The following is a 24,250-nucleotide window of genomic DNA, read 5'->3' as shown; positions in this document are numbered from 1 at the left end:
GAAATTTGCCCTCTCTTCCAAACTTTCTGTTTCAGATGACAATATTTTCAAATCTTAGTCATAAAATACCCTCACAATAGTTATTATTCTCATAGATTATTCAATTCAATATAAATTTAGAAGTATTTCATAGTTATATACCTCAACATAAAGTATTTTCTACTTTGTAAGTCAGATTCCTGGAATACATTCTTAAATATTTTTGTAATTAAGTTATAAACATGTTAAATTACTCTGTCATCTTTGAGACTCATTTGATGAAATGGGTTTTGCTATCTCTATTGATGATATTGCTCAGAATGTCTTTAACAGGCTTAAGAAAGTTCTTATGCTTTTCAAATGGCCTTAAACATAACAACTATTTAAGAGTTTTGGTACTTATTTTGGGTGTATATAAAATAGGCTATTTTGTTCTGAGTATAGGGTGTTTCTGAATTTAATATTTGGACGAATAGGGCAAAAACATGGAGATATTTTTAAATTTAGCTGTTTAAGTAGAGGTCATTATGTTATTTAAGAAATCAAGCCTAGCTGGGCGGTGGTGGCGCACGCCTTTAATCCCAGCACTTGGGAGGCAGAGGCAGGTAGATTTCTGAGTTCGAGGCCAGCCTGGTCTACAGAGTGAGTTCCAGGACAGCCAGGGCTACACAGAGAAACCCTGTCTCGAAAAACCAAAAAAAATAAAAATCAAGCCTTGCAAAATCCTGTCTCCAAATGTCTCTGTCCAGCACACAGGGTGTAATCTTTTCATCTGTCAGGTTCATGTTCTCAGAAGCTGGTTAAGTGCAATGTTATACTCCTAGAAAAAATGCATATTCATGCTCAGCATTCTGAACTATATTTGTAAATTATTGACGAGAAACAAAATGTTCCTCTTCTTATAGCCTGGCTTTTGTTGTTAATTTCTAGACTATTAGACTCTTTCTTAGTCAGCATAGTATTCATATATTTGTACTTCTGTATAAATATATTCTTCTCTATCTCACATTACTAAAAATAATTTTTTAGAATAACTTCATTGTAAGGCTTGAAATTATATCTGCTTGATATTCCAACTTTTAATAAAGTGGCCTCCTAGTATCTTTATAATAACACTCATGGACCAGTGGCATGTGGTATGTTGCAATTAATGCCTTTACTTGTTAATATTCACCTTCCACACACATTTGTCTTCAACTTTAACTCTTTGAAACATTTTCTTTGAAGTCATGTTAATAATTAATTTAAAAATATTTAACTATTTTTCTTAGCACATAGGACCATCAATGTCTTATTTACCATTGTCTTGAAGAAATGACAATATTCCACTTGAGAAACTATGTTTTAAATAACTAAATCTGTTTTTAGTTCTAGCTTTAGATTTGGTCAAGGAACGCCATTTTTGTGTACTTTAAAGAATCCTATTACCTCAGTTGTTAATTTCTCATATTTTCATGGACAACAAAACAAAATGAAATGTATTCCTGTTTACCACCTTATTTGTAAAGGACATAATAGCATTAGTTTGTGTGTGTGAAACATCACAATATACTTTTCTTGAAAATCTAAATATACAAACTTTCCCCCAAATGACCAGCACATAACTAATGTAGTAAGTAGCTCATTATATGACTATATAGTGAGTTCAATGCTCACTATATTTACGTATTTCACAGATTGGAATTGGTGTCTTATAGTAGTATGTTTATACAGCAACTGCCCATGCTCTGAGGTAATAACCATTATTAATCTGATAGGTTTTCTCTGTTTTACAAAAGACATTGTCCTTCTTGCTGACACATTTTCAGCAACCCATTTATTCATATTGCTGAAGATAGTAAACTGAAGGTTTTTATGCTTTAGGTTGGCTGTATTTAACACTAAGAGTTATTTCTTTAAAGGTATTTGGTGCAAGCAAATACTCTTTAAGAATGTTTATTCTTCCTAATTATTCTTCATTTTAAACCTTATTCTTTCTCATGAAGAACATTTAAAATAACAAAAGCATCTTAATACTGACCTCTTGCCCATGTCATTTAGATTAGACTCAATGCTTAATGCAAAACCATTTGCTTTCAGTTGACCCTCTTGACAGCGGCAAAACTATTTTTGCTGCTCTCAGCATTACTCTTTTTAAAAAAACAACAATGAAAATGCACCCATAAACACAATGTTAATAAGAGAGTTTAAGGACATAAAGAAATGAAGACAGTAGTTTGCTATAACTAGAGTATGAGTCCAGACACTCAGTTGCTTTTCTGTATATTTTCTCAAAACCATGTTATTCTGAATCTGAATCTCTCTCTATTTCTTTCAATCTTTTCTCTTTGCTTTGCTCTCTCTTGTTGCATAGAGTCAAAATTCCAAGAGGTTTCCAGTTTTTGCTTATCGTCACCGACCTTCCTAAGTTAATCTTGACACCTTTGGAGTTTTCCTCTTCACCACATTCTACTACTACGCAGAATATGCTTTGTTTGCTTTCTTGAAACCCTGGTAATGGAACTCAGGGATTTACCCATGGTAGGTAACCAATTAGAACTGCCATAGTAAAATTTGCAAGCTTGGATACATTTTATTGTGCATTCACCCTCCTCCATATAAAGTGATATATTGTGCTTATAACTTCAAAAATTGATTTGCTTTTCAATTATATATATATGTCAAGAGCTTAGTAAACAGCTAACTGGAAACCTTCTGCATTTTTGAAGATATGCAACAATACAGAATGAAGCAAAGGGAAAAGTTTGAAAGCAATGTACAGAGATTCAGATTCAGAATAACATGGTTTTGAGAAAATATATATTGGAGGAACAACTTCAGCTCTTTCATTGTTAGTCTTAGGGTCGGCAAGACCAACACTGTAACTTTTGACAGCAGAGTCCAGCACAACACAACTGGGCATAATTTTCACTTTGAACTTCTCTCATTTACTAACATTTAATACTGGTCTCTGATTTCTTGAAGACTCAGATGGAAATCCACTAAGCATTAACTTTAGTGCTTGTTTCCTTTATTAAAATTATTTAAAACAAAACTTTGAACTGTTTACAAAGCTGTTGACATATGTATCATTGAAAAGCAAATCAATTTTTAAAATCGTAAACACAATATATCACTTTATATGGAGTAAGGAGAATGCATAAGAAAATGCATCCAACCTTGCAAATTTTATGATGGCAACATTTACTGAAGTTTAAATGATATAAATTCTTCAGTTGCCAGGGAAAAATTGCATAAGATGGAATTAAACACATAAGGGAGATTCTATTTAAGATGCCTGCAAGAGAGTAGAGAGACAGAATTTAATTCCATTGCAACAAAATGATAGAAGGTTTTTAGCATAGGATGAGCTAATAGAAAAGTGCCAGAGAACAACAGGAATGAACAATAGGAATAGTGTAAGGAGCTAGGAGGATTTACTAATTGTCCCTAATATTTTACATAGGCTGGGGAATTGTCGTACACTCTCTACAGTTGACTGCATTTCAACCAGATGTCCCCTATGTCCTAGAAAAAGACATTTTGGGATTACAGGTTTGGCACAAGGCTGGGAGATTTATATCTTGAAGATGCAGAGGAAGAATTTTAAATTTCAAGGTTTCTAAGGTAAATCTCCAAAGAAAAGAAAGTTTGGACCTATACTCAGGAAAAAAAAATCACCCTAGGGGCATGATAAATCTGCTGCGATATGTAAGAGTATGATCCTAGTGTGCATAGAAATAGTAAAAATTCATCAGTTGAAAATTCCAGGAAAAAAATCTAATAGGTAATTATTATATTATCTGAAAATAAGGTAATTAATTACTTATGCTACCATTTTTAATTGTTATACTTCTTGGTGTGTATATATGTGTCCTGTGCATATGTGTTCAACCAGTTTTCCACAAATGCTGGAAGGGGACACTAGATGCTTTAGAGTTGTATCCACAGGAAGCTTTAAACACCCATTAGTGATGTTCAGAACAAACCTGACTGTCTGGTAAGAGCAGACAATGCTCTTAACTGCTCTGTCATCTCTCCAGCTTCCCAAATTATTCCTATGTGAACATGATCCAAATAAATTTTTTTCTGTTAAAAAAAAGAAATAGTAAAAATTAATTTCTAAAAAGATATAATTTACCTTAATGTTTACTCCAGTAAACTCACAGCATAGCATCCTTTCAACGTGGCCTTAGCATTAGCCCACAAACACTATACTATCTAGCCTTAGCTCAGCTACATGGTAGAATTTGAAATGTACATGGTGTCTTACGGTTTTACTGCTGTGAAGATACCGTGAACAAAACAACTGTTATAAAGGACAACATTTAATTGGAGCAGGTTTACAGGTTCAGAAATTCAGTCTTTTATCATCAAGGTGGGAGCATGGCAGCATCCAGGCAGGCAAGGTGAAGGAGGACCTGAGAATTCTACATCTTCATTTGAAGACTGCTAGCCAAATACTGGCTTCCAGCAGCTAGGATGAGTATCTTAAAGCCTACACTCACATTGACACACCTGTTCCAACAAGGCCACACCTACTCCAACAGGGCCACATCTTCTAATAGTGCCACCCCCTGAGCCCTAGCCATTACACATGGCTTCTTCTATTTAACCTAGTCTGGCACACAAAGTGTCACTGAGCAACTCCTCAGAATTTGGAGAATATAATTACATCTTATAATTCTTATTCATCCGACTGTCAACAGAACAAAAGCAAGCATATTGTTTTGGAAGATCTATAGCAAACAGTTCAAGTTGCAATTTGCAACATTACATAATTTTCCAATAATTCAAAGGCTGAGAATAGCCCAAGAAACATTATCCTTGAGCTCTTTATGTCTTTGGCAAAGAAAATTCAAATAAGACAATTAGCTATTCTCTACTTTTTTACATAGAAAAATAATGTCAGTGTCTAAACTAATGTCTCTAGGCAGTATATTCTAAATTACATCAAGTAGGTCATTTGGGATCTTCAAGAACACTGTTGGGACTGGTGAGATGGCTCAGCAGGTAAGAGCACTGACTGCTCTTCCAAAGGTCGTGAGTTCAAATCCCAGCAACCACATGGTCACAACCATAATGATCATAATGAAATCTGATACCCTCTTCTGTGTACTCATTTATAGTAGTAAATTCATCTTAAAAAAAAAAAAAGAAAACTGTTGAGATCAATATTAAGCTCTGGGCTACCATCCAAAATTATATGTCAATTCTTAGTTATTTTTTTCAAGTGTACATTTTATTCATTCATTCTGGCAGCTGAGAACTGCTATATTGTACAAATGTATTATTGTACAAAAAATCACAAAATATTACAAAATAAAAAAGTACAAACTGCATTACTTAATAAATACACTAAAAGTAGTTAAAGTGGCCACAGTACCAGGCCTTACTTGAATAGAAGTCTGCTATTTGCTGATGGCAGAATTCTGTACTCTGATGTTTATAGAGTAGATTGTCTGGTGTTCTTGATTGTATTCTTTTTATTTATCAACTTAGGAAAGGCATGTATGAAATTTTGTGAGTCAAGCCTCCTGCATTACACACCTTCTTGGTTTCAATCACTATTTTTAGCAGGAGGCTATTGTCTTAATATTCTGTTATTTTAAAGTTCTTCCAAAAGTCAAAATAGAATTCACTTTGTATTATGTAAAAGTGCAAACAACATGAATGGTTTTGTGGGTCAAAGAGTATTTCCACCCCTCAAAAAAAAATTGTGTTGCCAGTCTTTAGGTCTAATAGTAAGATACAAGTCTATGAGATAGATTCCTTGAGAGACTCAGGCAATGCTAAAATCCCTCCTCCAGAGTACTGAATTTAGGAATTCTATGTCTAAACAACCAGTTTTATACGGGAGAATGTTATGATATTTGTCTATAAATATCTCAAGATCATTTTTAAAAATATACTTTGGTAAATACATGTAGATATAAGTACACAGTTCTCTAAAGTGTAATAATTCTCTAAAGTAACATTTAAAAGTGCTAAAATTAATTGTATTTCTTTGGTTTAAGAGAAAAGCTGAAAAAAAGTTTAACAGAAAACAGATAAAAACATTAACAAACAAATACTATGGAAGCATAGTGGCCATAAAAAGCTTAGGCCCAGGCAAAGTAGAACACATCTTTAATCTCAGGAAACTGAGGCAAGGAGATTTCTGAGTTCAAGATCAGCCTGGGACAAAGCAAGTGCCAGATCCAGGTGTGGGGCTGCACACCTTTAATCTGGGCCACACCGTCTGCTGGAGACCTACATAAGGACACTGGAAGAAGGAAGATTGGCTCTTCTTCTCCTGCATGCCTTATGGGACTGAGCACCTGCTAGATTCTTGGACTTCCATTCACAGCTGCTGCTGACCATCGTTGGGGAGTTGGACTACAGACTGTTGGTCACCAACAAATTCCTTAACGATATAGAGACTACTCTTAAGTTCTGTGACTCAAGAGAACCCCTGACCAATACAGTTTGTGTTGTATGAATATGAATGAAATGGATGCCAGAAGTAAATTTTATATGTCTTTTTCCATAAGTCTTGGTATTTGAGACAGATTCTCTCACTGAACACAAGCCTTACTGATTGGATAAGCTTGCCAGGCCAAGGATTTGTCCGTCTCTTCGTCTTTCATTTTGAGATTAAAGATGTATAGTGCCTTGCTTAGTTTCTGTTTGCATATAAGGGATACAAAATCAAATCCCTCTGCTTTTCCTGCAAGCACTGTATCAATTAAGCCGCTTCTCCAGCCCTTCCAATCTAATATAAACCTCAACCATGGTGAAGTGAAGCAAATATGTATGTATGTATTCATGAGCATAGATAAAGTTTAGGAAGCACACATATTACAAATGGTTTATAGTTCTTATAGATGAGCCTTTCCTCTGTGGTATTCTAGAAGGATGATCTACTACATAATCTAGAAATGCAAATTATTGACATTTATTCTCTAGGTGATTATATGAATGACCACAGAGTGGCCAGCATTCCTATACCTTTACCATGGAGATGGGCAAAATTATATATGACTCCCTGCAATTATTTGGCCATGAATGGATCACTATAAAATATAAAACAGCTTAAAATTTCGGACAGACACTTATCGAGAGTGCTCATTTTAATGCTTATTATCTCTTCACTTTCTACAGCTTTGCTTCAATTTAGCCAAGATGACGGGGGCTAAAAACAGTTGACTCCTTCATTGATAGTGTCTAGGTAGTGTTGTATGGACGTTGGTCAGGGGACTTTAAGAGCAGGAACCTCTTTTTCTGCTGGCTTGTCCTCATTCTTAGTGCGCTGGCAGATATGTGTAGAAGGTAGATTTCTTGAAGATGATGGACTTCAACCACATGTGCGTGCTACTGAAACACAACTGCTGCTGTAAAAACTGTTCTAACTACATCTGTTTTAAACACATTCTCTGAAGTTTTGTGACATATGGTGAGAAACATTCCTATCTAGGCCAGAGGGAATATTTCCTTGGTGCACCATCAGAAGGACCAAGATTAGTGGCAACCTGACCACTAGTTTCTATAAAAGGCTGCATTTTGAGTAAAACAATTGCCCTGCCATATATTCCTCTACAGATCCAAACTGTTTGGATCAATGATGGGTCACCTTCTCTGTACTGACCTTCTGAAGTCTGAGCACTAATCTGCTTCTCTAGAGGTATTTTCTTTCTCACACAATTTTTCATCGTTGAGATTGGTAGAGAGACTTTAAACAGAAATGTGAAGAGGAAATGGTAACGGAAGCTCTAGATTGGCAACAGTGGCAAAAGGAGCAGTAGCTAAAACTACTAATTGTAGCTAAGTGTAGCAATAGTAGTGCTAACAGCGGTAGCATCGTGGCAGCTGAAGAGTTACAGGTAGTAATCATACACAAAAAAAAAATGATGGAGGGCGGAGAAAAGAAATCATCTTGCCTTTGATCTAGAAAAGACTTAAGATCCAAGGATCTATATGTACATCTTATACCTAGGAGTTAACGTTGTGGATAGCCCTGGGGTTGCTTGTATTTTGACGTTAATTCCGATCTCCTAGGAAGGGTTGTGAATGAGGAATGAGTCCCATACTCAGGTGACTTCTTGTGAACCATTCCTTAGTGAATAAAGGAGCCATCTCTGGGTGAGTAGGCGGGACTTCCGGGTTAGTCAGAGGAAGAGAGAAAGCAGGAGAGAGTTAGGTTCTTTTGGGTAGGGATAGTATGAGGACAAGATGCAGCTACGAGTGTCTCCCGCTTTCAGTGGTAGATCCATAAGGATTTGCTACCAGAGGATTTAGATTTAATAAGGCTTAAAAGACTAGGAGTTTAGTCGCTGCACTCAGTGATTGAGTTAGCATTGTTTCTGCATTTGGTTTGTGTTGTGTTTTCGCTTTACGCAGCAGCTCGTCCGGGTTCAAGAGAGAAAGGTACTGTGGCAAAGCATGGATTTGCCTGAAATGCGCCACAAAGGCTATGGGGGATTTGAAGCACGGGGTGGTGTGGGAAAGACCTGCCAGTGAGAACCCAGAGAGCTGGGCGGGGAGATTTTGGAGCTCTGAGTCAGAGTCTCCTTAAGATAAAAACAAGTTTGCCATTGCCCACCAGTGCATGGCCAGCCATGCCACCAGGGCAGAGAGTTGCTAGCTCAAGCACTGGAAAATGCCAGTTTCTTTTAATAATTTTTTGCAACAAGTTAAAGTAGCACCATTATCAGAGAGATCCTGACATATTTGATCTGAGATCTGTGACACTAGCCATGATAGGGTTTGATGGTCCCAAGGAAGCTTACCCAGAAGTTTTAACACATGCAGGAATTGATTTGCTCTGACTCTCACTGTTGCTGAGAACTGATAATTACAGCTGAGCTGCAACCAGACCCTGGTGGTAAACATACAGACCAATAAGCCTTCAACATAAATAACTGGAACCAGAGGATACTGGTTTCCAATGCAGCTCTGGGTCTCTGAGCTTTGCTGATTCAGTCCTTAAATTTCTGCTCACTGATTCATAATTGTTGTCCAGGTCAAATAAAAGTGGCCCAGAAAAGCAATAGTGACACCTGTTTCACTTATATCAAGAGATGTTTTACTACATGTAAAGTAGATTACTAACATTTAAAATATATTGTCTCTGTCCTGCCTGTGAGTGGTACGGGGCAGATCACCAGTGTATGTAAATCTTTGGAGCACCCACGGTCAGAAGGCCTCACAAGAGATCTGCCACACCCAGAGCAATAGGTAATCTACTATATAAACAAACTAAAAGGAAAGAGTCACATGATCATTTCATTAGATGCAGAAAAAGCATTTGACAAATACAATACCCCTTCATGTTAAAACTATTGAAGAGACACTAACAACTGGATATTAGCCAAAAATAAGTACAGACCCAAGATACAATCCATAGAACTCAAGAAAGTTAACAAGGTGAAGGGCCCAAGTGAGGAAGCCTCAATCTTGCTTGGGAGGGAGAAGAAACCAGAGGGCAGAGTGAGTGAGGGACCTGGGTGAGAGAGCAGACAGAGAGAGTAAGTGGGGAACAGAATCAGATATTCGAGAGGAACAGGACTGAAGCCCTGAGGACCAGTAGAAAGAATGAATACAGGAAACCTAAAGAAGAAGGAGGTGGGGAGACCCTCTAGAATGTACCAGAGTCCGGGGAGGTGAGATACTCTCAGGAGTCAAAGGGAGGGACCTTGGATGAAATGTTCTATATTAGGGAGGGGAAACTTGTAGAATCCACCTCTAGAGTAGGGACAGGACATTAAGTGGAGAAATGAGGTTGCCATCCTACAGTCAAAAGCTCTGACCCAGAATTGTTCTTATCTAAAGGAACTATAGTGACAAAAATGGAGATGAGCCTGAAAGATAGGAGGTCCAGTGACAGGCCGTAATTGGGATTCAACTCAAGCAGAAGCCCTGGGGCCTAAAACTATTACTGATGCTGTGGTGGGCACAAAGACAGGAGTCTAGCATGACTGCCCTCTGAGAGCCCCTACGTGCAGCTGAAATAGTCAGATGCAGATACTAGAACTGAACTAAGCTCGGGATCCCTGTGCTTGAATTGGTGAAAAGCTAGAAGACGCTGAGGAGGAATCTGGCCCCATGGGAAGACTAGCAGTCTTAACTCACCTAGACCTGCTATGAGGACCCCAACATGTATACACCAGAGGGCTGCCTGGTATATCTACAGTGAGAGAAGATGCACCTACCCCTGGAGAGGCTTGAGGCTCTAGAGAGTGGGGAGGTGTGGTGTGGTGGGGTGGCGGTGGGAGAGTGGGGCCATCCTCTTGGAGATGGGGGAGGAGGTATGGGATGGGGAGCAGTTGGGGAGTTACCTGGGTGGGGATGAAGATATTGTAACAATGGATTAAAGAATAGAAAAAAGTTTTTAGTGTATTGGAGAGATCAGGAATTCAATACCCATACCTAAACATAATAAAAACAATATTCAGCAAACCAACAGACAATATCAATTAAGTGCAGAGATACTTGAAGTAATCACACTAAAATCAGGGACAAGACAAAGCTGCCCATTCTCCTCATATATATTCAATATAGTACTCAAAGTTCTAACTAGAACAATAAGACAACAAAAGGAGATGAAGAGGATAAACATTCTCGAAGAAGAAGTCAAGGTATAACTATTGGCAGATGATATGATAATGTACATAAGCCACCACAAAATTCTACCAGAGAACTTTTACATCTGACATACAACTTTAGCAAAGTGGCTGGACATAAAATAAACTCCTACAAAACCAGTAGGCTTTCTTTTTACACATAACTGATCTGAGAAAGAAAATAGGAAAACAACACCCTTCACCGTAACTCTAATAAAACAAGTGAAAGATCTGTCTGACAAGAACTTCAAGTTTCTCCTGAAAGAAATCCAAGACGTCTTCAGTTAATGGAGAGATCTCCCATGCTCATGAAATGGTAGGATTAATACAGTAAAAATGGTCACCCCACCAAAAGCAATCTATAGATTCAATGAAATCCCCATCCAAATCCCAACACATTTCTTCACAGACATAGAAAGAGCAATTCTCAATTTCACATTGAAAAAAAAAAAAGACAGGATAGCAAACACTATACTTAACAATAAAAAATCTTCTAAGGGAAATACTATCTTGTACCTCAAGCTATTCTACAGGTCACTAGTGATAAAAACTCCATGGTATTATTACAGAGACAGACAGGTAATCAATGGAATAGAATTGAAGACCCAGAACTAAACACACATGTGTGTGAACACTTGATCTTCCACAAAGAAGCCAAAAATATACAATGGGGAAAAAAAGGTATCTTCAATAAATAGTGCTGATCTAACTCCAGTCTGTATGTATTAAAATGAAAATAGACCCATATTTGTCACCATGCACAAAGCTCAAGTCCAAGTGGTTCAAGGACCTCAACACAAAAGCAGAGACACTGTATCTAATAGAAGAGAAAGTGGGAAAGAGCCTTGAACTAGTTGGCACTAGAGGAAATTTCTAAAACAGAACTACAATGGCTCATGTTCTAAGATCAAGAGTTGTTGAATGGGACCTCATAAAGTTGAGAAACTTCTGTAAGGCAAAGGACATATAGTCAATAGGACAAACCAGCAACCTACAGTTTGGAAAAATCTTCGATAACCCCATATCTAATAGAGGGCTAATATCCAAAATACATAAATAACTCAGGAAGCTAACCTCAAAAAAAATCAATCAAAAATGGTATATAGATGTAAACAAAGAATTCACAATAGAGGCAACACAATTGGCTGAGAAACACTTAAAGAAATGTTCAAAGTCCTTAGTGATCAGAGAAATGCAAATCAAAACGACCCTGAGATTCAACCTTACACCAATCAGAATGGCTAAGATCAAAACCTCAGATGACAACACATGTTGGAAGAAAGAAGATCACTCCTCTTTTATTATTTGTTGGGTTGTCCTTCAGGAGGCCCAGCAAAGCAGCTGACTGAGACAGATGCAGATACTGACACCCAACCACTGGAAGTCCCTGAAGTCAGGGACCCCTGTAGTTGAATTAGGGAAAGGCTGGAAGAAGCTAAGGAGGAGGGTGACATGATAGGAAGATTATAGGTCTCAACTGAGTTGAACCCCTGAGCCACCAACCAGGCAGCATACACTAGCTTGCCTGAGGCCTCCTGACACTTATGCAGCAGAGTAATTCCTAGTCTGGCCTCAGTTAGAGAAGACAGGCCTATCCTTAGAAAGAGTGGGGAGGCATGGTGAGGGAGTGTGGACATCCTCTTGGAGACAGGGTGGAAGAGGAATGGGATGAGGAACTGTGGGTGGGCAGACCTGAAGTTAGGCAACAACTAGATGGTAAAATATAAAAGTAATAAAAGAAGAAATTAAGAAAATATTGTCTCCACAGGACAATAAAGACAAAACTTAATTTAAGTATTTATATCTGATAGTAGTGTGTGTGTGTGTGTGTGTATGTGTGTGTGTGTGTATGTGTATGTATGTGTGTGTGTGTGTGTATGTGTGTGTGTGTATGTGTATGTATGTGTGTGTATGTGTGTGTGTGTATGTGTATGTATGTGTGTGTGTATGTGTATGTATGTGTGTGTATATGTGGTATGTATGTGTGTGTGTGTGTGTATGTGTATGTGTGTGTGTGTGTGTGTTGTCTATGCATGGTGTGTGAGAGAGAAACTTTCCTTTTTGCTAAAATCAATTAGAGAAACCTAATGTAATTCAATGTCAGCTCTAGAGTGGGGTTGGGTCCTTAGGTATGATGAAAGAGTAAGAGAAGCTGTTTTGACTGTGTAGTTGATTGGAAAATATATGCTGTAGGTTTAAGTCTGTGTAGAGTTTAAAAATATTTATTGACTTTTAGTATGTTGAACTGTTTTGAATTCAAGGCAGATGATGAATGCAGCTACAAAACCTTTCTGTCTTAATTCGATTTTTTTTTTTTTTTTTTGTATTTAGAACTAGTTTAGAGATTGTCAGGTTTTCTTAAGACAATGAGTGATATATTTCTCCTGTGGTCATTATTTTTCCACAGTTATGAAAGAATGATATATGTAACCAGAAGAAATATTGCATGACAAACAGTGTCACAATGTTTTCTATGAACAAGAAAATTTAAAGGTAGTGATTGAAGTAGTTGATGGATTTAAAAACAATAAATAAATAAATGACTGGATTAAGTATTTATATCTGATGGTGTTTCTGTCTCTGTCTCTGTCTCATCTCTGTCTCTGTCTGTGTGTGTGTGTAATTTTCCTCACTGCTATAACCAAATACCTGCCAATTAAGGCAACAGCAATGTACATCAGGATGTCTCATTTTCTCTATCCCTGGAGCAGGAAGCAGAATGTGGACAGGTGGTAGAGCTAGGCTACCAACATTCAATGCCTATATTCTCTCTCTCTCTCTCTCTCTCTCTCTCTCTCTCTCTCTCTCTCTCTCTCTCTCTCTCTCTCTCTGTGTGTGTGTGTGTATGTGTGTGAGTAACTTTCCTCATTGCTATAACCAAATACCTGCCAATCAAGGCAACAGCAATGTAGATCAGGGATATCTCATTTTCTCTATCCCAGGAACAGGAAACAGAATGTGGACAGGGAGTAGAGCTAGGCTACCAACATCCAATGCCTATTCCAAATAACACTCCTTCTCCTAAAGTACTCCAAATTCCCAAAACCAATTTACCAGAAGATGACCAAGTTCTCAAATACATGCCTCTACACGGCCTATTCCTCTTCAAACAATATGAATGATGACTAGAATGTTGAGAATACCCTTGAAAAACTCACTTTAGAGCGCAGATTACTTACAAAAGTTGAGTTTAAAAAATAACTAAGTTGCAGAACACACTTAATGGTAAACATTGGACATCTGGGAAGATGATAGAATTTTATGGACTGGAAAAAGTTCAATCTAGAGAGCTTCCAGCAGAGAAAATAACTTATATAAAGATCTGGATGTTCAAAATAAAAGCTTGCTGTTCTTAGCTATAGTTACTTCTTGCCAATATTATGGATATCTGGTGACACAGATTTTAGACAGCTAGAGATCACAGTGCTAATGAATAAACGAAGGTACTCTAAGAATTTAGCACCTTTTAAAATTAAAAAGGCATAATTATTGAATGATGTTTATGTCAGATTAAAATTAAAAATCTAGAAGAGAACATTTACATGTTTAGAGCACTGAACAACTAAATGTTCATTCCTGTTTCATAACCGTGGTAGCCTGAACAATGGGGTCTCAGAGATAATTAATGTTCATCCATCCCGTTGTTATACCTGCCAATTAAAAGGCCTTGCATATGTTGCTAAATATTTTATCGTTAGGAGATGATTCTGGATGTGCCTTCTTGGCCAGATTGCGAGGTTCCTTGCAGCAAGAAGGCAAGAAGATCAAAGTTGCAAAATCAAAGCTGTGTTTAGAGAATCTGTGATAGATGGTTGCAGTATGACCAGGCAAGGAGAGGGCTTTAAAGCCGACAAAAGAGAAATAAATCAATTCTACACTAGAGTTTCTAAAAAGAAAAGCTGAAACTTTAGACTCTTTAAATTCCTGTCTTCTAGAACTTCCCAACAGTAAATTGACCTTGTTTAAACTCATTAAATTTGTAGCTGTTTGTTATAACACCAGAACAACAAACATCAGCAAAATAGCTTCCCCAGTGATAAGCTTAGAATTTGAGAAAAGATTTTTGAACGCAACAAATTCTTCTCTTGATCCTTTTTTCAATTAGTTAGATTTAAATAAGCTATTGATACCACATGATATCTAAAGTTCATTCAACTATAAAATGTATGAGGGTATGAATATACATTCTAATACATGCTGAAAATAATTTTGCAGAGCATAGAACCATTAAAAATAATTGCTTTATTAAATATTAAAGTTATACCTTAAAATAATATAAAATAATTTATGACCATATGACTATAACCATAGTACTATTATTATTTAGAATTACTGACATTCAAGGGGATAGTTATATATTAAAGGATATGACTGTATATGTCAGGTATGGCTGTTATAACAAAATAAATAGAAAACACTACATTCCTGACAAAGTATAAGCATTGATGTGAACTTAAAATGATTTTACAAGAAATACCATGTTATAAATATTAAAGTTTTAAATATCACCTAACTGCCAGGGCCAGTGAGAAGGAAAGGGTAGGGTGGTGAGCAGGGGGAGGAGGGAGGGTACAGGGGTTTGTTCTTGTTGTTTTTGGTTTTTTGGTTTTTTGGTTGTTTTTGGAGGGGAAACTGGGAAAGGAATGATCGTATGACATGTAAATAAAGAAAATATCTAATAAAAAAGTATCTTTACAGAACAGACCAATTTACAAATTTTGAAATAAAAAGTTTATCCTGTATTATGTAGCATCTTCTAAATGGTGTTTATAAATAAATAAATCTGTCTTTATAAATGAAACAAACTAGCTATTCTGCACTCAATATGTAAGATTCTGTAATCAATATGTAAGATGTAAATTATTATATTTAAAATTATTGTAATTTAAAGTGTCAGCTTGTAAGATTGAGATAAGAAAAAGAAAAAAACTTTGAACTTATGAAAAATGACGTTGTAAATAACTAAAACCATCCTGCATTTTTGATAGACAATAAATACTTGAAAATTTGGTTTTATATTTTTATTAAGATTATAATTGATTACTTTGTATGCATAAAAAATCCACCCTTTAATTAAAAATATTTCATTAGTGAATTTCTAACAACTCTATCTATAAGAGATCTAACTAGAAATTCCTATATGTCATTTCTCCTGGAACTGGAGAGATGCCTCTGCAGTTAAAAGCAATTGCTTCTCCTTCAAGAGCTCTCTTCTACTTCCAGAACTCACATGGTAACCCAGAACTATCTATAACTCCAGTTTGAAGAAATCTGATTCCTCTTGTAGCATCCAGAAACACTGTACACACACAAAATGCACAGATACATGCTTGGGCAAAAACATCAAAACACATATAATGAAGCATGAAAAGTAAAATTTGTTAATCAGAGAAAGAATGAATTATGATATATTCCTCTCTCTCTCCATCTATATATACATATATATCTGTATATATGTATATATACATACACAATTATAGGTAATTATATCATGAGTGAACTATATGTACACAAAATACAAAATACCTGTCCACAAAAGGCACATAAAATATATACTATTTATACAACTTTAAAACAGAACTTCAAGAGAAAAAAGAACATTGTAATAGGAAAACACTTCTCTCATATGTTAATGAAATTATTAAAATACACTATTCTGTTATCTTATTATGTGTGTCTTTAATTTATGCTACAGTAAAGTTTGTGATCATTAATATAAAATCTTTATTTCTTTCTGTAAACATTTAAACAACAACATTTTCAACAAAAACATATTTTAGAATGTTGATATATGCAGGTGATACTGATACTGGATCTAGAAGTCAAAAATGAGATTCTCAACACCTAGAGATGTAGTTATCCAATATTATGAGCTGCCTGAGTCATTAATGAGTCTTCTCTTTAGCCCTGCTTTATAAAGTAAATTAATTGATTTGTTTTTAAGTTTTTATTCAGTGTATGTGGGTGGTGCTTGTGTAGAAGTCAGAGGAAAATGTATGATTCCATTCTCGTGTATAGATTGTGGGGCTCAGGATCAAGTGCAGTGCTCCAGTCTCCGCAGCAAGCACCTTTACTCACTGTGCCTTCCTGCCAACCCTATTTTTATATTTAAATTACTAAAGAATATACTCAAAAGAATAAACTATTTAAAGTTATATTAATGGTAACTACAGATAGGAGAAGTTCTTCTTGGATAAAGCACAGTTCTCATTATTTACACGGTGCCCTGAAAATAATTTTAACTAAGAACAAAGCAACAATTATACTTCCGTGAATTTTTAATTTTGCTTTCTGCAGTGGTTTGAATAAGAATGGTCTCTATGGGCTCATATATTTCCATGCTTGTTCATAAGGGAATGGCACCATTTGAGAGAAATTAGAAGGTATGGCCTTGTAGGTGAGGCCTTGTTGGAGGAACTATGACATTGTTGGTGAAAGACTGTCCTTGGATGTAGGCTTTGAGGTTTCAAAAGTCCTGTCAGGCCAGTGTCTTATTGTTCCCACTCCCTATGAATCCAGGAGTAGAACCCTCAGTGACTTCCCCAGCACCCGTGTGCCCGCATGCCACCCTGCTATGCATCATAATGACAGTGGACTGCAACCAAATCCCAATCAAATGCTTTTCTTCACAGAGATAGAACACTGAAGAGAACACTTCTTCTGGTACTCCATCTGAAAACGTCTGCTTTTCTCTTCCTGCCTCGCTAACAAGTGTGAGCAACATGGACTGTACTTTAATCTCCTTTTTTTTTATTTGTCTGAGTTATCACACCACTCCTAGATCTCATCAAATGGCTCAAATTCATTACTACCGCAGGAAGATGCCCTTGTGCAAGGTTCCATATTCTCATTTCAATTTAAGACCCAATTTTGTAAGTTTTACCATCTAAAATTTTTGCTTTATAGTCTAAGAGTTGCAGGAAACTGGATATTATTATTTTATAGATTCATTTACAATGAAAGTAGATTTTTTTTTCGTGTAAAAGCCTTCCATATTTCAGATGCATAGTTAAATTATATATGCCAGTCTTAGAAGGCAGCAAATGAGAACAATCTTGAATGAATATGTGATTAGAGAAATATGAAATTAGCACTTTAATTTATTTGAGCTATAATGAGTAATATGTTGCTGGCTTTTTTCCCATTTTAAATTCAGTGGCTCTTAACTTAATAAAATGAAATAAAACCTAGATTTTTTTTTTATCTGCCATCAGGGTCTTTCTGTTATAGTCTATCAATGAAGTACTAATGCTCTGACTCTGTGTAATGGCTTCCACGACTCTTCCTTTTAAAGCACCAATTGGTGATAATACTCTATCATAGCAGATCATGAAAACCAATTATTGAAGGAAAAGAACTCACCATGCAGAATGCATAACTGGAGGGCAGTTATGGGAAAATAAAGAGGATTTTTTAAAAATGTATATCATTTCATATTTTATTTCTCCAATATTATCTCTACTGGTGAATATAAGTTAAAGTCTTTTCTTATACACCAAAGCTATGTTCTTTGGGTTGCTCAGTCAAAGAAGGAAGGCCTCCAGCTGGCTCACAATAGAAGCAGACACTTCTTGGATCAGACCTTGGGACTTTCCCAGTTCTGATTTCATTAGTAATATCTTCAGTAACCTTGGGTGTCAGATCCTCATAGTAGTTGTCATTTATTTGAATCATTGGTGCATTTACAGGCCTTTAAGCATTCACCGTCAATAACAGAGAATAGTTTTTCAGGTGTAGTCCCTCCACTCTTTGTTCTAAGCTTTCTCTGAAGGTTCTCTAGTATGCTCTCAGAATCTCAAACAAGCAAGGATAATAGCACAGACCTGAAACTGGCTTTTGATTATACATTGTATAAAAAGTTTCTACTTTACATACTCTCATTGGAGGTACTTTTGAAACTTCTGCCACCTTGTTCGTAGCAGAGATGGATGACCATCTACTCTGCCTTTGGGCTAGATCCAGGACAGGAAGCACAGCGGCTGCTTTGTGTCCATATGGGTAGTTTTTTATTATCACCTCCATTATCTTACACTTTTCTGGTGTGGAATCAAGTGGAGTATCTGGGTAATTCTCAGGAGGATCGCGATGCACAAATAAGGCTCCCCCAGCACCATTTTGTACAGTTGTCTTATGTAAATTCCTCACATGTAGTCAGAACATGGCTGTCCATATTCTCCTATCCTGGCTGCTCTAAGCTGGTTCTGAATGCAAAGAGGATATTTTATAGCGAAGTAGTGTCTGGTTAGATCAATGGAAAAGTAAATTTGTTATACAATTTCAATTGCAGTTTTTATAATCTTTACAAGAGAAGCCGTAAACCATTTTCAGAATGCATGCTGAAAGGCCTTAAACATCTATATAATTTGTCTTCTAACTAGTTTTGAAGATTGTATTGCTTGTATCATCTTAGTCTATTTGAAAGAGTTTTTAAAATGTATATCTCTAGTTATATTACAAAACAAATATTTCTGTTGTTTTTAAAAGAATTATTGATTTTGTGTTCACAATTGAAAGTATCATCTTATTTAAAGTAAGAGTATAATTTTCCAAAAATGCTATTGTTCAATTAGATGAATTTTGAGCTTAGCTAAATTATATAGATGCAAATTAATCTTAACATAACTTTATTTCCATTTATGATGTGAATAAACCTGGTATTTTTAAGCAAATATAATGTTAATTAAATTTATGTATATTTAGAACTTTATACATATTGCTAAGAACTTATATATATTGCTAAGGTTATTAGGAATTCCAGTATGTTACATATTATGTTTATTGTAAGTTTTGTCAAGAATTAGCTTAAAAACTATCATTCACTGAATTTCCATTTAAAGTGCTATGTAATTTTTACATAAAGTATTTGAGACTAATAGTTGTATTTCAAAAATAGATTGATCATTTATTTTCTGTAATCCTTTGATGAATGTGAACTAGATATTTACATCTATCATTCACAGGATCATATGCAATGGTTCTTTGGGAAGTTCTAGAATATTCTTTGGCTTTGATATATCAAAAAATGTAGTGTTATCTCATCTCTTCACATTTTTATTGAAATTATTATACGTGTAGAATCTCTGGAGAGTTTAAATATCTCCAATTATACATGGATTATATGCCTTATAAACAACTTTCTAAATTGTTAATGTTGTACTTAAGTACAATCAGCTTACTACCTAAAAGTGATAGGACCCTTGTCCTCCCATGGTTTCCTCTAAAGGCGTCAGAACTTGGGTTGAACACATTTCAGAGGTGAGTACTATGGACATTATTTAACTTCTTTTACTATCCTGGAATATATTCATGTCATTATGAACATGGTACACTATTTATTTAAAATATTTCTGGTAGGTTTTCCAGGTTTTTCGCTCGGGGTCATTATGATGTGACTAGTAACTTTTACAAGAGGTATAGTATCTTTCTGCTCTTTACTTTCTTTCTGTGCTTTGAATTCCACATCTGGAGTTAGTTGTAGAGTGCAATTGGAAACAGGGGCAGCTTGGTCCACACCTGGATCTTGGAGAAATGCATTCCCTATGTCAGAGTCTGGGAACCTCTTATCTGTCAGTACTCAGAGCTAAAGCATGGCAGAGTAAGTTTGGAATGTGTGATAAGGGTCCAGGAACCTCTAATTGTCAGTGTCCCAGGCACATGGGTAGTGAAAGTTGGCTGGAAAGCTTGTGGTTTAGGGTCGCTTACTTGTTGTTGCCAAGAATTGGGTGATAGGTAGAAGATTAGGTTCATATATGAGTACTAGTAACCTCAACAGTACCTATCAATGTCCCATCCTTTACATATGAGTGTAGGCTGGACATAATAACTTGTTTCTAATGAGAAGAACACAACAAAATGACTGGATTGCAAAACACGGTGATTGGCAGCACCACTCTTTTTGACTGTTACCGAAGCCTTCTTACTTGCTCAGCTCTATGGAACGAACTTCCATGCTCTGATGCTTTGTACATCTCAGGGAGTGGCACTATTAGAAGGTGTAGCCTTCTAAGTGTAGGAGTAGGTGTGGCCTTGTTGGAGTAGGTGTGTCCCTGTGGGCATGGGCTTTAAGACGTGTATCCTAGCTGCCTGTAAGTCAGTATTCTTCCATCAGCCTGCAGATGAAGGTGTAGAACTCTCAGCTCCCCCTGCACCATACCTGCCCAGACACTGTCATGTTCACATCTTGTTGATCATGTACTAGATCTCTGAAACTGTGAGCAGCCCCAGTTGAATGTAGTTCTTATAAGACTTACCCTGGCCATGGTGTCTGTTCACAGCCATAAAAGCCTAACTAAGACACATGTCTTAAGGTGTTCTGTGGCAAGGCATATACTCAGAAAGCAGGCAGAAGCAACCAGTGATACCTGTGTGATTAGTGAGTCAACCTGACAATTTGTAAGAACTCAGAGCCCACTATGCAAGGGTAATCAAGAAGAAGGATTTTTTATTATTATTATTAAATATTTTCTTTATTAACATTTCAAATGATATCTCCTTTCCCAGTTTCCCCTCTGAAAATAAAACCCTGTTCCTTCCCCCGTCTCCCTGCTCACCAACCTACTTTCTCCCCTTTCCTGGCCTTGACATGCCTCTACACTGTGGCATAGAACCTTCACAGGACCAAGGGTCTCTTCTCCCATTGATGACCAACTAAGCCATTCTCTGCTACATATGCAACTGGACCCATGAGTCCCACTATGTGTACTCTTTGGTTGCTGGTTTAATTCCTGGGAGCTCTGAGGGTAGTAGTTAGTTCATATTGTTGTTCGTCCAAAGGGACTGCAAACCCTTCAGCTCCATTGGCCCTTTATCTAGCTCCATCATTGGAGACCCTGTAATCAGACTAATGGATGACTGTGAGCCTCTACTTCTGTATTAGTCAGGTACTGTCAGAGCCTCTCAGGAGACAGCTAGATCAGGCTCCTGTCAGCCAGGACTTGCTGGCATCCACAATAGTGTCTGGGTTTGGTGATTGAATATGGGAAGGATTCCCAGGTGGAGCAGTCTCTGGATTGTTCTTCCTTCAGTCTCTGCTCCATAGTTTGTCTCTGCAACTCCTTCCATGGGTATTTTGTTGCCCCTTCTAAGAAGGGTTGAAGTATCTACACTTTGGTCTTGAAGAAGGATCTTTCTAATTAAAATCTTAGGTTAACAACAGTCTCTGAGAGGCCCAAAAGTAGAACACTAAGAAAAGATACTGCACTCAGAGCCTTGGTTCACTTGCTTAGGGACATAGCAGTTATGAGTTTAAGTCACAAAAATTAAGAATAATTTAATGCATGAGAATAAGTAACTAATGCAGCCAGGATTGTCATAGTAGTTATATATTGGAAAGGGCAGAAATTCGTATTTGTAAGTGTTAAGATAATTCATGTACTTTCTGTGTTTATAAACAAACTCAATTTGTTTTTAATGTTTATTCTTTATTTTTGATAATTTCACATAGGAATACAACAAAATGTGATTACATATGCTTTTCATTTCCCAGTATTTCCAGTATATTGTATTCACCAATTCAACCCTACCTACTTCATTATTTTGTTTGTTTGATAGCCCAATAAGTTGAGCTATTTTCTCTTATAAGCATATGGACTTGTGACCATCCACTGGTTCATGCCAACCTGCCAGGGGTCACATTTTCTGAAAAAGAATGATGTCCACTCCCTTAGCAACTATCCTATGACAAAAGCTACTCAGTAAAAGGTGAGGACTACCAATCATCAACCCCTTGTATGCTGAGAATTTTGGTTTGTTGGATACTGGTCAGATCTTCTACTGGCAACTACTGTCACTGTGGGTCCATGATTATGATGGTTATATCGGAAGGACAGTAATTAACCCACTACTCCTATCCTTGTCTTACATCTCTCTGTCTCTTTGCCTTCGTGGTTGAAAGATAAATATAGATGTCCTACTTAGCTCTAAGCATTCATTCTCTTATTTTCAACACTCTGATAAGTTTTGTATCTCTCTACTGACTACTGCCCACTATGAAGAAAAGATTTTCTGACCAGTATGGTTAGCAATTTGAGACTATGGGTGATTAAACTAAATACTTATAAGATATGGAAAGCATGTCAGTTTATCAAAATAACAATACTAGAGTATATTCTAGGGCCTTATGACCTCCATAGCTACTGACTTTTTATTTTTTTATTTTTTATTTTTTTAGAATTGCTGCATTAAACAGGAGATCCCTTTCTGTGGAGCAAGCATCAGTTGCAATCAGAGAGTAGTACTGCACTGCAATACTGCTATTACCCAGGCACTAACATCTTGCATGCCAGGTTTCTACTGCAGCATATAGTGTTTAGCTGGGTAAGACCCCTGAGGTCCTTTTCTCATATGTTGGTTTGCATAGCATATTCTGGTGCTATGAAAGGTAACCCAAAAAAGAGGAAGGTTCCTAGTTACTTTGAGATTGATTTCTCAATGTCCTTCAACAAAAGTCTGTGATATCTTCGGCTATATGGTTTTATGAATTCATATTGGGTAGATAAAAAAAAATACCAATATTATAGGCTGCATTGTAAATTTCGTTGTTCCATGTTTGTTTTTCACCAAGAGTTATTATTATTATTATTATTATTATTATTATTATTATTATTATTATCATCATCATCATCATTATTATTATTTTGTCTTTTATTACAGTCCAGTCATTATCCCTCTCCTAGTCTACCTTCTGACTATTCCTCATCCCATGCCTCCTCACCTGTCTCCAAGAAGATGTCTACACACCCCAACCCCAACCCCCCAGACCTCCCCACTCTCTGGGAATTCAAGTCTCTTAATGGTTAAGTGTGTCTTCTCTCACTGAAGCCAGACCAGGAAGTCCTCTACTGTGTATGTATTGGGGACTACTGGATGCTGCATTTGACTCTTTCAGGTGTTTGTTGGGCCTTTCTGAGGGCAGCCATGCTAGGCTCCTGTCTGTCATAGTGTCAGGTTTTGGAGCCTCCCCTTGAGCTGGATCTCAATTTGAGCCAGTCACTGAACCACTTTTCCCTCAGTCTCATCTCTATTTTTGTCCCTGCAGTTCTTTTAGATAGGAAGAATTCTGGGTCAGAGTTTTTGACTGTGGGATGGCAACCACATCCTGTCATTTGATGCCTTGTCTTCCTACTGGAGATGGGCTGTACTGGAGGTAGGGGAGCTCTCTCTCTCCACTGCTGGGCATTTAATCTAAGGTCCTTCCATTTGAGTCCTGAGAATTTATCACCTCCTAGGTCTCCAGTACATTCTAGAGGGTTCTCTCACCTCCTACCTCTCAAGGTTGACTGTTTCTATTCCTTCTTCTCTCCCTCAGGACTACAATCTTGTCCTCCCCTGCCCCTTCCTGCAATTCCTGATCATGTTCCCCCCTCTTCCTTCCTATAATTCCTGATCATGTTTCCCTTTGTCCTCCCCATATACTCTCCCATCCAAGTCCCTCCCTCCCTCTCCCTCTGATTTCTTTCTTCTCTCCCCCAAGAGGGATTGAGGCATCCTCACTTGGGACTTCCACTTGTTAACCTTCTGGAGTTCTGTGGCTTCTATCCTGGTATTCTGTGCATTTTTGGCTAATATCCACTTAGTAGTGAGTATATACTATACATGTCTTTTTGGGTCTGAGATACCTCACTCAGGATGATATTTTCTACTTCCATCCTTTTGCCTGCAAAACTAATGATGTCTTTATTCTTAATAGCTGA

The 24,250-nt window shown here is 36.9% G+C and overlaps 1 pseudogene; it reads right to left on the bottom strand.

Moving 5' to 3' along the window:
* Positions 1-18,047: 18,047 nt before the first annotated feature.
* LOC116094854 lies at positions 18,048-20,818 on the bottom strand (annotated as a pseudogene).
* Between the last annotated feature and the right edge of the window lie 3,432 nt (positions 20,819-24,250).

The sequence above is a fragment of the Mastomys coucha genome, unplaced genomic scaffold (genome assembly GCF_008632895.1).
Source record: "Mastomys coucha isolate ucsf_1 unplaced genomic scaffold, UCSF_Mcou_1 pScaffold17, whole genome shotgun sequence".
Lineage (NCBI taxonomy): Eukaryota > Metazoa > Chordata > Mammalia > Rodentia > Muridae > Mastomys > Mastomys coucha.
The sequence above is the reverse complement of the archived record's forward strand: the minus strand, read 5'-3'. Positions and strand labels throughout refer to the sequence as shown.